We start from the raw sequence: 15,304 nt of genomic DNA on the forward strand, positions 1-15,304 counted from the left end.
TGTGATCAATAGTTTAGTAAAGTTTGCTTCAAATTTGGTTCAAGATTGTGTAACTGTGGATTAACAGTACCAACTTAATACTGGCTTATAGACTGCACCAGAGTGTTCCCCTGTCTATTATTAGAGCTTCTATAAGTATTGGTGTAAATTATGTAAACATTCAGTAGACTTCAATTATGAAACCCAAGGAGAACACCTACATTCAGTGAAATTAGAAGCACCCCAGGATGATACAAAGTGAACAAGCAAGTCACCAGCACCTCCGAAAATCTTTCTTCTTCCGAACATTCTTAGGTATCTTCTTCTGCTTTTTGAAAGGATTCTGGTCTTCATCCAGATGAGCACTTCCTCCTGTCCAAGCACTGATGTCACTGAAGTGTGTGAGGGAACGAAGCTGTGAGATCATAACGCTTGCTTGCTTTCGCCGTTCCTTCTCTTACTTGCTAACACTTAACGGCACCATCATACCCTCTTCATAGTTGATCCTATGCTGGTCCTCCTGACTCTGGCGAGTGACTTGAGGGTTCCAGGCATCATGGATTTCCTCTGGGACATCGGGGCACTGCTCCTTCAGCTCATAGATGACAGAGCTGCTCAGCGCCCATCTCTTGGCTTTTTCCAGCCACTTTTGTTCCCGCTTGGCTCTGTCGCATCGGAATGTACTGGAACCAAGCATTTGGGGAGCGGGGGGGGAGAGACATATTTCTTAGATGCTCCAGATTTCTTTCCTACAGCCTCGGACTGGCCCTCCTCTCCTTCATCTTCATATTCATCTTCAGAGCTCAACTTGCTTATCATATTGCTGGGATGAGGTTTGAAATGAAGTGGGTCATTGTCACTGAGGCTGCCTGTCACTGCAGTCTTGACCACTTTGTCAATTTGATACTTCAGTTTTTGGTCCAAAGGACGAACAGCACCCCCTCCTTGAATGCTATCTCCTTGGCCCGCACTGCTTGGCCGCAACCTGAAAAATGGTGGCAGTGGCTGCAGCCCAGGATCCATGGGAGGTCATCTGAGCGTGGTCCCGTGGTCCTGTGGAGGGAGAACATGGACGATCCACATGACAGAATTTCTTTTATTCTGTACTGTGTTTTGGAGCGATGGCTGTGCAGTCCCAGGTGTTCCACGAATCAGAAACAGTGTGTGATCGATGTCATCTTGGATGATCTTGGCTTGGGTATTTCTAATACATTGTGCTAAGTGTTTCCTCCCAACAAGGCCGCTCTTGGGGGTGAACATTGCTGTGTAGCTCTGGAACACAATCCTCCTCAGAATGCATTGAGGACCTCATCTCTTGAACCCATGGCCCCAGACCCTCCTGGAGGTTTTTCAAAAGTGTTATTGAACTTGACAGGTCTGACTCGAGCACCTCCGGAGCCGCCATTTTACCGAGCCTCAAATTTTTAAAGATTTACTTTTATTTGATGAGTATGAGTATTTTGCTTGCATGTGTGTCTGTGTAGCACACGTGTGCCTAATGCTCATGGAGGCTGGAAGAGTGTGCTTGATTCCCCTGGAACTTGAGTTATAGACAGTTGTCAGCTGCCACTTGGCTTCTGGGAATTGAAGTTACGTCCTCTAAAAGACAGCCAGTCTTTTAGCCACTAGCAATCTCTCCAGTCCCTGGTCTCAGACTTTTGATCCGCCTGTCTTAGCTTCTCCAGTGCTGGGCTCATGGGCCACCATACCTAAGTTCATTAACCTTTTTTATTTCTATAATACCAGAGGTTATGTTTCCTTTCTTACTCCCAATTTCAGGAATTTGTATCTTCTTACTTTTTTTTCTTTGCTTACCTAGTGTAGGAATGCTTTTAAAACTATTTTAATTTTGAGTTCTTTAAATCTCTTTCTTCCTATTCATCCCCAATCCTTTCCAACACCTCAACACCAGGTAGGGGAGAAAGAAGGTTAGTGGGGAGAGAGGGTGTAGTTTTCCTTATTTGCTTCCTGATGTTTAGGGTTTTGAGGTTCTTTGGGGACAAGTCCAACCCTCATTTCTTCTCATTACACTGCATCAACAGCAACCAGGGGCAGCAGGGGAAGCACCAGCAGCCCTCTTCTTTCTCTGAACCCTTGGTCTCTCCCAGTCCATCATTTATCCCCACTGGGAAAGACCACACCCCTGCAGGAGGTAGTTCCAGGCTGACAAACATCACATGCCCTCAGGCAGATACCAGCTGTGGACAAACTGGAGCAGCCCCCATATCCCACACCTGGAATTAAAACAAAACATGTTTACATATAAACCAAAACTTCCACAACAACCTAGCTAAACATTTGTCAATTTTATTGATCTTTTAGAAATGAGTTATAATTAGTTTTCTTATTTTTCCCATTCTTCTTCCTATTCCTTACCTCTCCTAAGAATCCCAGAGCTTTCAAATCTTCACATGTGGTACAAAATATCTGCAACTTGGAGTTCAGAGAGAAGATGAGAAATTCTGGCAGTTCTCATATGAAAAGAGAATTATACACTTAATGACAGGTACTTTGATCATTATTTTACTCAGCTATTTCAATGTACAAAATCTTTGGTGTAAATGTGTGGAAAACTGTCCATCAAGTTAAATTAAACACACACATAATCCATTTTAGTAGGTTTAGTAAGATAGCAAAAAGTAATGTATTATTTAATTGCTGTTTTAAGATAATGTATCAGGATTTTAGGCGATTAGCTTCTTCTGTTTTCTCTAAGGAATTTTGTCTCATGAATGAGAGTGATAAAGCTGTGAAATTGGTAATTTCATGGAAAATATGTGTGCTATGCTTGATAAAAAGTATCAAGTTTATACCTATGGCTTTTAAATGAAAGCTTTATGTTGTCCAATTGTTCCTATAATCCTCAAGAATGTACATTTGTCTATAGATAGGAAAACTATAAAACTATTAGTAAAACAAAACAAACAAATAAAAAGTAAAATCCAGCTATCAAAAAGAAGTACCTCATATTGGGATCATTTCACATTTTTCAAGATTTGATTTCCTCTAAGGAGTACCTTTTAGTCAACTTTGTGAAACACATTGTAGTGTGTAATATATGTAAACAAATGCCATATAGATAGACAAATTCTGTGATTAATAAATTGCACTGGTTTGGTAAAGGCAATAAGCAAAATAAAGGCCTGGAATGGCAGCTGAAGCTTGCAATCATAGCACTTGGGCAGTGGAAGATGAGGATCAAGAGGTAAAGACCATCCTTAAGTACAAAGTAACTTAGAGACTAGTCTTGGGCTACATGAGACCCTGTTTCAGAAAAAAATCAGAATAAAAGAAATATTGTTCTCACTAGCAAATTAAACCAAAGGAAAATGTTGACTAGAACACATCAGAAGTAATCACCAATTAATAACCACTTGAAAATAAAAATTGAATTTCCTCCTAGGGAGTAGCACTGGGGAAACTAACTCATTGGCATCTTTGGCGGTTTCTTGTCTCATAACATCATGTCAGAGGTGTTTTCTTTTTAAAAATTATATCTTTTTAAAAATTTGTTTCTCCCTCTTTTTTCCTTTCCTTGTTTTGTCCTATTCATAGTTGTTTGGTTTTGTTTTATCTTCTCTTACCTTATATTAGTTTATTATTATCCATTAGAAGACTGTTTGTTATTTAATAAGAGACAGAAAAAGGGTGGATCTGGATGAAAGGAGAGGTGGGAAGGAACTGAGAGATGTAGAATCAAGAGAAGAAGTAGAAGTTATAAGGATATATTATTTGAGGAAAAACTAGTGGGTTGTTTTGTTTTGTTTTGTTTTGCTTTTTCAAGATAGGGCTTCTCTGTGTACTGGCTATCCTGGACTCACTTTGTAGACCAGGCTGGCCTTAAACTCACAGTAGTTCATCTTGCCTCTGCCTCCCCAAGTGCTAGGATTACAGGCCTGTGTTACCATGCTCAGATGATGAAGACCATTTTAATAAAATAAAAACATAAATACAGATATTGATTTCAAGCATATGACAGGTTGTAGAATCAAATAGGATTATATAAATACCTACATGTAAAATAATAAAAGAATTAAAGAAAAGGTCATGAAATTGAGAGCTTAAGGGGTATAGGAGGAGTTAGAGGGGGAAAAGGATGTAAATACTGTACCCATGCATGAAATTCTCACAGATAGTAAAAAATAAACATACAAAACCAGAAATAGCATCAGAAGACATTCAGATCTTGGTGAGTTCAAGGCCAATATGATGGGACCAGACATAATAGCTATTTCTAGTTGTCAACTTGACTACATCTGGAATTAAGTAAAAACAAAAAATGGAAGACACACCTGTGAGGGATTTTTGCTTAATTTGAAGTAGGAAGATCCACTTGAGTAGAGATATGTCTTTAATCTAGATCATTTAAGCTGAGAAATCTCACCTCTAATCTGGGCCACACCTTCGTCTGGAAGTTTATATAAGGACAGAAGAAGAAAGAAAGTTTTCATTCCTTGCCTGCTTGTTCACACCTTTCTAACAAGCCTACTTCTCTTGGATTCCAGTATATACTGAAGAGCAGCTGAGACATCCAACATCTTGAACTGAGCAAGTACTGGATTCTTGAACTTTCTGTCCATAGCCAGCTATTATTGGGTTTGAGAAAGAGAGCGTGATACTTATTCTGTAAGTTCTGCTACTTCAGAGAACCCTGATAATACAGCAAGACTTATCTTTTTAAAAAGATGGAACTATAATTATTTTGCATAAAATGCTTAGACAGAAGTGTTCCTATAGCCATCTAGATCACAGACCTGCTTGCTAGTCTGAGGATCTTTGGTGATACAGTGAGATTCACAGAAGTTCAACATGATTAAGAATGAACCCTTTAGCTCAGTGTGGTGCATACCTATATTCCCAGCACTTGGGAGGCAGAGGCCAGACTGGGCTACAGAGACAGTTCCAAGACATCCAGGTATACACAGAGAAACTCAAACTGGAAAAAGAGGAGAGAGAGAGAGAGAGAGAGAGAGAGAGAGAGAGAGAGAGAGAGAGAGAGAGAGACAGAGAGACAGAGAGAGACAGAGACAGAGAGACAGAGAGAGACAGAGACAGAGACAGAGACAGAGAGAGACAGAGAGACAGAGACAGAGAGAGACAGAGACAGACAGACAGAGAGAAAGAAAGAGAGACAAGGGAGGGCAGGAGGGGAGGAGTAGAAGTGAGGAAGTGGGTTAGGGAGAGAGGGAGAGGCAAAGGGGAAAGAAGAGGAAGAGGAAGGACCCCTCTGGAACTCTCAGAGATAGGATGGGACAAGATCAAGAGTAGAATCTCTAGTCACTAGTATTCTGCCAGCAGTAATGGTGACATCCTCACTGAGGGAAGCTTAGGTGATGTTTTTAAAACCAAAGCTAAAGAGTGAATTCAGGGACTTGAGCATGCTAGTTAATAATTTTCATTTTTGAATCTATGTAGAGGACCATCATGAATGCCGTGGATATCCAGATCATTTGTTTCTGTTTTCTTTTCTTTTTCTTTCTTTCTTTCTTTCTTTCTTTCTTTCTTTCTTTCTTTCTTTTTTATTTCAAGATAAGGTCTCTCTATGTAGCCTTTAAACCAGGCTGGCCCCAAACTCACCTTTGAAGAAAGCCTTTCCAACTTCATCCTTGAAGTGCTTTTTCAAGCTAGTGTACATAATTGCAGCCAGCCAGATTTTGTCAAAGTGAGAAGGATGCACTCCAGCATGGCCTGTTCTTGGGTTCTGGGAGCATGCCAGTGGGACTTGCTGCCACTCCTAATATCAGGTTACCAGCAAAATTCCTGCCAGAACTGGATGTTTGTCCCACACATGTACCAAGGGAACAGAGGAACATTCACCAAGAGGGACAACCAGTGAGCTCATAACTTACTGTCCTGGTACTCTGTTTGCCACTTTACAAACATGTATATGGGTGCTGTGCCTGAATGCTTGCACTGAAGGAGGTCAGAAGAAGGTGTCAGATCTCCTGAGGGTTGAGTTGGAAATGGTTGTGAGCTGCCCTGCAGGTGCTGAAAATCGAATCTAGATTTTGTAGAAGAGCAGCTTTTGTTCTTAACTGATGAATAATCTCTCCCGCTTGGGAAAAGTATATTTTTGAGACATAATTTAACTCATCCGAGTGGCTTTTAACATATAGTTCAGTTGTACTCTCTGCCTAGACTAAATTATCTCTAACAGGACTGAGCACTACGACTTGTGGCAGAGGCAGGTATTGAACTACAGATTCAAGGTACTGGAGGAAGGACAAGGATGCTTTTATGCAGGATAACAGATGCAAATAAAGAGCTAAAGAAAGCTGACATTTCCTTGTTTGACTTTAATATTGACTTGTTGGAATAATATAAAGGTTAATGCATCTAAGGTGGGAAAATGCCATAAACATTTAAAAAATTATATTGATTCTATGGCAATCTTTTAGGTTGTCAGTATTTTTTAAAAGTATAGATTATAACTGAAAATATAATAAGCATTAAATAATAACAAAACAGAGGGAGAATTGTAACTTAAATATCTTTGACTCATTGAAGAAAAATAAAAACTCAAGTCAGATATGTCTAAATATGAAAAGTCAGGGCCAAGAAGGAGGAGGCATTTGAGCAAGGCAGTAGAAGAGAAGGAATTAAAATGCAGACCTTTCCAGATACTGACTCGTGCCTTGGTAAGCTGTGTTGCATCCATAAATCTCTTACGAAGTATACATGGAGTCTAGTCTTGTCTCATAAAAATTTATAGAGCCATCAATGTCTTCAATAAACAAGCCCAGCTAGATTTCTGTTTTAATGAAAATATTAAAGAGCATCATTTCAGAGAACATTGTTTATTTGCAATATCTCTTCCTGTTAAGCTTGATTTAGTTTTTAAGCGGAGACACGTAATCTCATATAACTCTCAGCAGCAAATAATTCAGGCTTCAAATCAAATAAGGTATGAATTCAACTTCCAGATTTGTGGGTTTTTCCTGTAACTGACAATGCATGCTGTTGTTGCCTTTTACACAGGGAATTGTATGTCTCACCTGTAATCAAATGAATTCTTTGAATTACATACTGATCAGTTCCCTTCTGCTTTGAAGTTTGCTTTAAACAATCAGAATCCACAAGATTCTCCAATTCAAGGAGACATTCATTTTTGTTTGCTGAAATTGTTTTCATTTGTATGTTATGTGGAAGTGGAAGAAATCTATAGTCTTGAAGTCTCAATTATAGATGAGATTTACATATTAAAGTTCTAAACACTTATAAACAATATTACATGTTTGGTTGCCATATAAAATACATTGAAAAGATGTCCAATTCCCATGGGGTAATGCAGACCACAACATTTCATTTGTTTTCCTAAGTTCTGGCATTCTCTGTAAGTAAATATTTTCTGATTGTCTATTCTAAAGAGGCCACTGCAAATAGATCCTGAGATACAATTCAGAGTTCAGAGCGAAGGCAGGTGACAGAGCAGGCAGAAACAGTGATAGAAAAGAGCTCAGTACTTCTTACATCACTTATATACCAAATGGAATATTATGAAAATGTTGCACTGGTTTATATTGCATCTGTATTGGTATTATTAAAGGCCAATGGAGGGAGGGAGGGAATGTTTCAGAGTGAAGTCTCTATAGGGACTAAACAAGGAGAAGGGATAGTAACTTGGCCTTAAAGAATGGGAAAATTGGAGCTGAGGAGTTGGTTCAGCAACAGAGAAGCTACCTAGAATATACAAAGACATGACCCAATCTATACCATCAAAAAAAGAGTGGCTGAATTTTTTTGTCCATAATATTTTAATACTTCTCCACTTTTAAATGCTGGTTTTAATTTTGTGATTGTAACATGGAAGATCCATCCTTTATTTTTATTTTTAAAAAACATCATCAGAATCATAAAGCTATTATAGGTATTTTAAAACAATTATGCTTTGAGTCTGTACATGAACAATGACAACAATCTAAATACAATGTCTGTACAGCTGGACAAAATACTGGTCAAGTGTCTGAGAATTTTAACAAGGATAACTAAGAAGGAAGAAAGTGAGTTTTTCCAGAAGAAACAGCAAGTAACAGCAATGCCACAGAGCTCAAAAGGGCAGAGAAGATTAGAGACTGAATGACCAAAAAAACATTATTTTGCTGTGTTTTGGAGCATTTGTGTGTGTGTGTGTGTGTGTGGAGAGAGAGAGAGAGAGAGAGAGAGAGAGAGAGAGAGAGAGAGAGAGAGAGAGAGAGAGAGAGAAGGGGGAGAACCTGTGGCTGGCTAATTAGGCACTAGGGAGAGAATCCTCAAGCTTCACTGTATAAAATGACAATGACTTATTTCAGCAAATGCAAAGATTGATTCTAAAAGTCAGACTTAGAAACGATAAATCTGTAGCTGTTATCTGTTATCTAAACAAAATTCATGTAAGCAAGCAGAACCTGAGTTTTGTGCAGGGTGATAAATAAGGGTCTATTTGCATTTTTAACATGTAGCTATACAGTTAGGCCAGCACCTTTCCTTGAAAAGGCTATCTTTTTTCCATTGTATGGATTTGGCTTCTTTGTCAAAAATCAAGTGTTCAGAGGTGTGTGGATTTATTTCTGGGACTTTGATTCAATTCCATTGATCAGCCAGCCTATTTCTATAACAGTACCATGCCATTTTTATTACTGTTATTCTATAGTACAACTTAGTGGACTAAAGACGTCCAACATAAAACCAGATACACTAAATTTGTTAGAACAAAAAGTGGGGAAGAGCCTTGAACTCATTGTCTCAAGCTGTTCAGTTGCTTCTGGAAGCCAGCTGTCATAGATAATGGGATTGGATTTTATCTTTAAATCATTGGCTCCAAACAGGCTTGCTCTCCTTAAAGTCAAGCCTCCTAAAGTTAATGGAGTGTGAAGAGATGTTCCTTTCCTATCCAGGCAGCAAAGTCACACCAAACCATAGATGCTGAGGAAATGAAGAAGCATGTCCCAATGGAAAAGAAGGACTACAATCACTACAGAGAACTTGAGAGTCAGTGCTTCATTCCCTGTCTCTCTCTGTTTCTGTGTCTCTGTCTCTGTCTCTGTCTCTCTGTCTCTCTGTCTCTCTCTGTCTCTCTGTCTCTCTCTCTGTCTCTCTCTCTGTCTCTCTCTGTCTCTCTCTCTGTCTCTGTCTCTCTGTCTCTCTCTCTCTCTCTCTCTCTCTCTCTCTCTCTCTCTCTCTCTCTCTCTCTCTCTCTCTCTCACACACACACACACACACACACACACACACACACACACACACACACCATTTAGGCCCAATCTTGGCTCTTCTGTGTTTAGAGAAACCATCAGTAAAGGTTTTCACTCTGAGGAATACAAGACAGAAAAAAAATTACATTGAACAAATGAAAGAAAATGAAATCAGCTTTTCATAGATCATGATCATTTGGCACCATAATATTTTCTATTTCCTTTAACTTTGTTTCTTAAGTGATCAACTTTAACTGAGAATAAGAAATAGAATCCCATTTCTCAGTATTTCAATCCTAAGTGGTACTGTAACCGCTCTGGCAGGAGCAAAGATGATCTCTACATCAGCAGTTGTCAAACTATGGGTCATGACCCCTTTGGTAACCCTCGATCTCCAAAAATATTTACATTATGATTCATAACAGTAGCAAAATTACAGTTAGGAAAGAGCAATGAAAATAATTTTATAGTTGAAGGTCGCCACAGCATGAGCTGTACTAAAGGGTCACAGCATTAAGAAGGTTGAAAACCACTGCTCTGCATAGACACTCATGTGCCTCACTTTTGGCCATCAAACTATTAATAAAACAATAGTCCCCAAGTAATTGGAAGTCTTCCAGTAGTCTCATTCTGGGAGAAGAAAAAGGCTTGAACAACTTGTCTTGCAGAAATATTTATCACACAATTGTAACAACTTGTCACATCAACCTGCAGGACAGATTGAATCTCAAACATTGAACAGTTAATTATGAGCAGGACCATACCTTCACCTGGAATGCAGCTATGCATGCCTTCTGCCTTGCGGAGAAGAGTGGAGGGGTCAATGAACCTTTTACTTGTTCCTTTCTCAATGTGACGACATTGAATAAACCTCTTTCTTTGCTTTCTACTGTTGTTCATCTCCCTAATTAGCCTATTTGCAGCAGTGTCTAGCTTGTTAAGGTTATCTGGGCCTATTCTTTGTTTACATCAACCTTGAAAACAGTAGCACACATTACAATACTCTGTAATTTGTGGAAATGGTAGGTGCACTGAGTTTTATCTTTTATTGTACTACAAAAAAATAACAGGGAGTGGAATTAGTATTCTTTTAAAATGATTTATCATTTTTATCTTATGTGTATGGGTGTTCTGCTTGCATGTAAGTCTGTGTACTGCATGCAAAGAGTACCTATGGAAGCCAGGAGAGGGAGTAGGGATCTACTGGGGCTGGAATTATAAGTTGCCATGTGGGTACTGGGAGTTCAGCGTAGGTCGTCTGGAAGAGTGGCCAGTGTTCTTAACTGTTGAGTCATCATTCCAGTCCCAGAGTTAATACTCTTTTCAAAAAATATGGTGGCAGAGTACTTACATAGATTCTGGATTCAATTTCCAGAAGGAGGAGGAGGAAGAGGAAGAGAAAGAGAAAAATAGGAATTCCATTTCTGGAGGCTAGACTAGAAATAGTGAGTCAAAGTTTGACCAGGGCTGGCTCTAGCAGGCTTTGAGGAAATATCTTTTTTCTTGGCCTCTTTCCATTGCATATGGCTACCTTGTTCTTGAGTCAACCATCTTCTCTCTGTCCATATTTAAATATACCTTGTCTAGAAAGACAAAAGTCATAATGGTTTGGAGTATACCCTAATAACTTCATTTATCTTTATTACTCTTTAAAGATCTTATCTCCAAATAAAGTCATATTCTAGGGTAGTGGGAGTTAGAATTTCAATACATATTTTTATTTTGTTTAGGATTATTCATTCTCAACATTTCACACATTCATGGCTCAGAATTGAAAGAATATTTTTGGTTCTAAAATGAAAACCAGTGGCCTTAAAACAGTTTCAATAAATGATCAACCAACAGTGCACCTTGAAGTTACAACAGTATAACTTGGAGATGCTGGTATAATTGGACACCTGCCTTTTTAAAGCTGGCTGGACTTCCATTTGCCTCATCTGATTGAGGAACGATGACTGTACACCCAGGAGTAAAGCAGCTATATTTTTTCTGTGCTTCAAACCTAGTAATGTGATGCAGTTTTCAAAGTCTTTTGTTGTTTGTGATTGCATCTCATTCTACAAGTTACATGGACGTGACACTGCAAGTGTGTTTTCTAATAAAGATCAAAATTTCCGTTAACCAGGAAGAAAAAAAAACAACCAAAAAACAAAAAGACACTTACCCTGGAATATAATAATATCACAGTGAATGATCTTGAAATATACTGCTTAATATATGGAATGGATGAAAAGCGAGGTCAGGATATATTAAGTGAGTAGTTTTACTATGGAATAGAGACCATACTCTTTCCATTTTAGTCTTACAAAGCATGTGCACATAATATAAACTAGTTTTGTGTTATTCTAAACAAAAATGCAAAGCTAAGTATGGTGTCTGTCTATTGACACCATGACCACAGCAACTCTTATAAAGGAAACCATTTAATTGGGTATTACAGTTTCAGTGGTTTAGACCATTATCATCATGACGGAAAGCATGGCAGTGTGCTCACAGACATGGTGCTGGAGGAAATGAGAGTTCTACAGTCTTGATCTGAATTCATCCAGCAGGAGACTGGGTATGTTCCACACTGGGTGTTGCTTGAGCATTTAAGACCTCAAAGCCCTGTCTCCAGTGACACACTTCCTCCAACAAGGCCACACCTACTCCAGTAAGGCCACAGAGCATAATTGTGCCACCTCCTATGGGACAAGCAAACAAACACATGACTATATGGGGGCCATACCTATTCAAACCACCACAGTATCTCTAAACTGTAACCCCAGCACCAGAGAGACTGGGTCAGGTATTTTTCTCCAGACTTGAGGCCAAGCTAGTCTACTTAATGAATTCCATGCTAGCCTGGACTACAAAGTGAGACCATGCCTCAAAAAAATTGTAGGTCAAGCCAGGAATGTGTGCACACACTGTTAATTCCAGAACTAGAGTCCAAGGCATGTAGATTTCTGAGTTCAAGACCAGCTTGGTCTACATAATAAGTTCCATGCTAGCCAGGCCTACATAGCAAGACCCTGTCTCAAAAATAAAGAAATATAGAATGGAGGTGTAGCTCGGTTGGAAGAGTGCTTACCTAGTATACATTTCCAATATCCCATAAACTGAGCTTGTTGATAAAAACTTAGAACTCCAACACTTAGGATATAGAGACAGATAGCTCAAGTTCAAAGTCACTCTTGACTACATAGAGAGTTTGAGCCCAGACTGGGATACATAAAATCCTATCTTCAAGAAAACATGCAAAATGTACACAGAGTTCCAAGAACTTAGTGTAGGAGGAAAGAAAGTAGAAGACAGCTCACAAATTATTTAGGAAGTTCAGGAAGAATGAGAGGGAGATATATGGTAATTTTAATGGTATGATTAAATTATATTATGTATATATTGTATATTGTACATTGTATATATTGTATGTGTGTATGTATTATGTAATTGTCAAAGAATCTATAACATTAATATATGAGTTCTGTTTTCTTCCCAGATGCATAACTCTTTACAGTCTCCTCAATCTGGTAATTATTTAAATTTCTTTGCACTCTGTTGGTTTGCTTTGGTCTGTTTTCAGCTATTCAACTCCATGTCATAAGATGTTTGTAAGTAGAAAATCAACACTGTAGACAACAGAGATTACTCAGAGTATAGTCTGAATACCATCTTGAGCACACACAGAACTTTTCTTGCACATAATAAGTCAAAGTTGAATTGACTTATTTTAAAAGCTTAAAAATTGAGAAAAAGCACTATTAAACCTTTACAAAACTTTGGCAGACTGCTTTTAATATATTACACCTTATTTGCCAAATAAACAAACAAAAAGAACTTATACTTTGCTATCTTTTAATGTTGATTCTAGAGATTTCTGTCAATTGTATTTTAGAAAATATAAATCTTGGATGGATTGAAGTTAGTGTGTGTGTGTGTGTGTGTGTGTTGTGTGTGTGTGTGTGTGTGTGTTTGCATGGTACACATGCAAAGATGAGAAGATAACTCTTTGGAGTTGTCTCCTGCTACCTTATGAGATCTAGGTATTGAACTCAGGTCATCAGCCCCAGCTGCAAGTGCCTGCATAAGTTCCTCTGCTGTGTGAGCAACCTCATTGGAGAAGAAGTAGGAAAAGAGGAATTTTTATTTAGTGATGATGGGAACACAAATTAATACAGCTATTATGAAAGTCAGTTTAAAAGAATAAAAATAGGAAAAGCATATGACTCAGCTGTTCCAGTGTTGTGCACATATCCAAAGGGTTCTATATCACATCACAGATACTTGTATTGCTGCAATATTCACAATTATCATGGAATGATATTAGTCTAGGTGCCCATTAGCATTATTCAACTGTAAAGAAAAATGAAAATTGCAGGAAAATGGATGTACCCGGCAAGTGTACTGAAATAACCCAAACTGGGAAAGAGAAGAAGAAGGAGAGGAGAGAGAGGAGAGAAGAGAGAGAGAGAGAGAGAGAGAGAGAGAGAGAGAGAGAGAGAGAGAGAAGAAGAAGAAGAAGAAGAAGGAGGAGGAGGAGGAGGAGGAGGAGGAGGAGGAGGAGGGAGGAGGAGGAGAGAAAGAAAGAAAGAAGAAAGAAAGAAAGAAAGAAAGAAAGAAAGAAAGAAAGAAAAGAGTTTCTTTTGCATATGGGATCTTAGCCTCTAATGTGTCTGTGTATCTGTGTAAACAGTACAAGTGTAGGTAGAGTTTAAACTGTAGAAAGCAAGCCAAGAAGGCTAAAATAGGTGATGAGGAAGGACAAAATGCAGGAAAAACAGCACACAAGACATAATGGAGGAAAGTCTGTTTTTTTTTTTTAATTCTAGTTTCAAATTTCATCATAGATTCCATCACCTACATCACCTAGGTATTGGAGTAACAAGAATGTTTCTTGTTTTTTTTTTATTTTTTCTTTTTTGCATCCCAAATAATATAACACATATTATTCCTTTGAGGTCATGATTTTGAAGGGTTGCCTTTTTAAAGTTTCGTTAGCCCATAGTGCAATGCAAATTTGACACATTTAGTCACTGAAAACATTTGTCACATGATCCACTTAGGAAAAGTGTTTTTTTTTTTTAAGTTTTTGGGGGATTTTGTAACCTAAAACCTTTCCATTTATTCTTCTATTCAAAACTAAGTATATCGAGTCATTATGTCATGATGCTATTTAAAATGTAAACTGCTATACATGAAATAAAGTATGGTTTTAATTAAATTTTTCAAAACCTTGTGAAAGGGATTGAAGGACAGGCTGTGGACTGAAGGGAAAGGTTTTTTTTTGTCTAACACAGAACTTGTAGGTTGCGTTATTGAAGCAGTTCCCAACTTACACTAAATAATAAGCAAACTAGTAAAAAAAAAATAGAAAAAGAGAGAAAGAGTGTACACAGATGACAAAGAAAGCAGCATTAGCCATAAAGAAGAGTAAACTCTAACATCAATGCATACCTATAACAGTGGCTAAAATAAAATAAAAAACTGGCAACATCACCAGCTGGTGGGGATGCAGAGAAACTGTTTTTCTGAAACCGGTTGAACATTTTCCTTCCCACCAATGATGCCACTTGCTGTTTCTTATGAAACTAAAGCTTCATCGTAGGCATTTGCCCTGGAGACATGAATGTTTATGTTCATACCAAGCCTTACCCATGTATGTTTATAAAAGCTTTATTTATAATAACCCTAAACTGGAAAAAAGCCAGATGCCCTTCAGCGGGTGATTGGCTAAACAAACTGGGGTACAGCCATATCATTGTTTGTACTCACCAATAACAAGGAATGAGCCAATAACACAATAAAGAGCCTTCAAGGCTCTGTAGAGAATTATGCTGAGTAAAATGTCAACTCTGAAAAGTCACATGCTGCATGCTTTCATATATGAAATAACAATATCACAGAGTGGTGAACAGATGAGTGGTTGCCAGAGATTGGAAAGGGACCAAAGTGTGAATACTGGTGGGAGGTGGTTGTGGTTACAAAGAGCAAGCCTTGTGTTCATAAAAGAATTCTTTATTGCCTTCATTGTGGATGTGGTTATATACTTAAGAGATGAAGCTGCACATCTCCTCCCCCTGTTTCTCTGTGTGTCTCTCTATCTCTGTCTCCTTCTGTGTGTGTCTTTCTCTCTTTCAATTTAAATGTCTAACTATCACTGTCTCTCCTTCCCC

General features: G+C 38.3%; 1 pseudogene across 1 annotated transcript; it reads right to left on the minus strand.

Annotated features, from left to right (window-relative positions):
• Window positions 1-227: 227 nt before the first annotated feature.
• LOC311602067 (neuroguidin-like) lies at window positions 228-1,002 on the minus strand (annotated as a pseudogene). The gene has a single exon. The product of its transcript is annotated as a neuroguidin-like (transcript).
• Window positions 1,003-15,304: the final 14,302 nt, after the last annotated feature.

Source organism: Acomys minous (assembly GCF_964271855.1).
Source record: "Acomys minous genome assembly, chromosome: 7".
In the NCBI taxonomy this organism is placed as follows: domain Eukaryota; kingdom Metazoa; phylum Chordata; class Mammalia; order Rodentia; family Muridae; genus Acomys; species Acomys minous.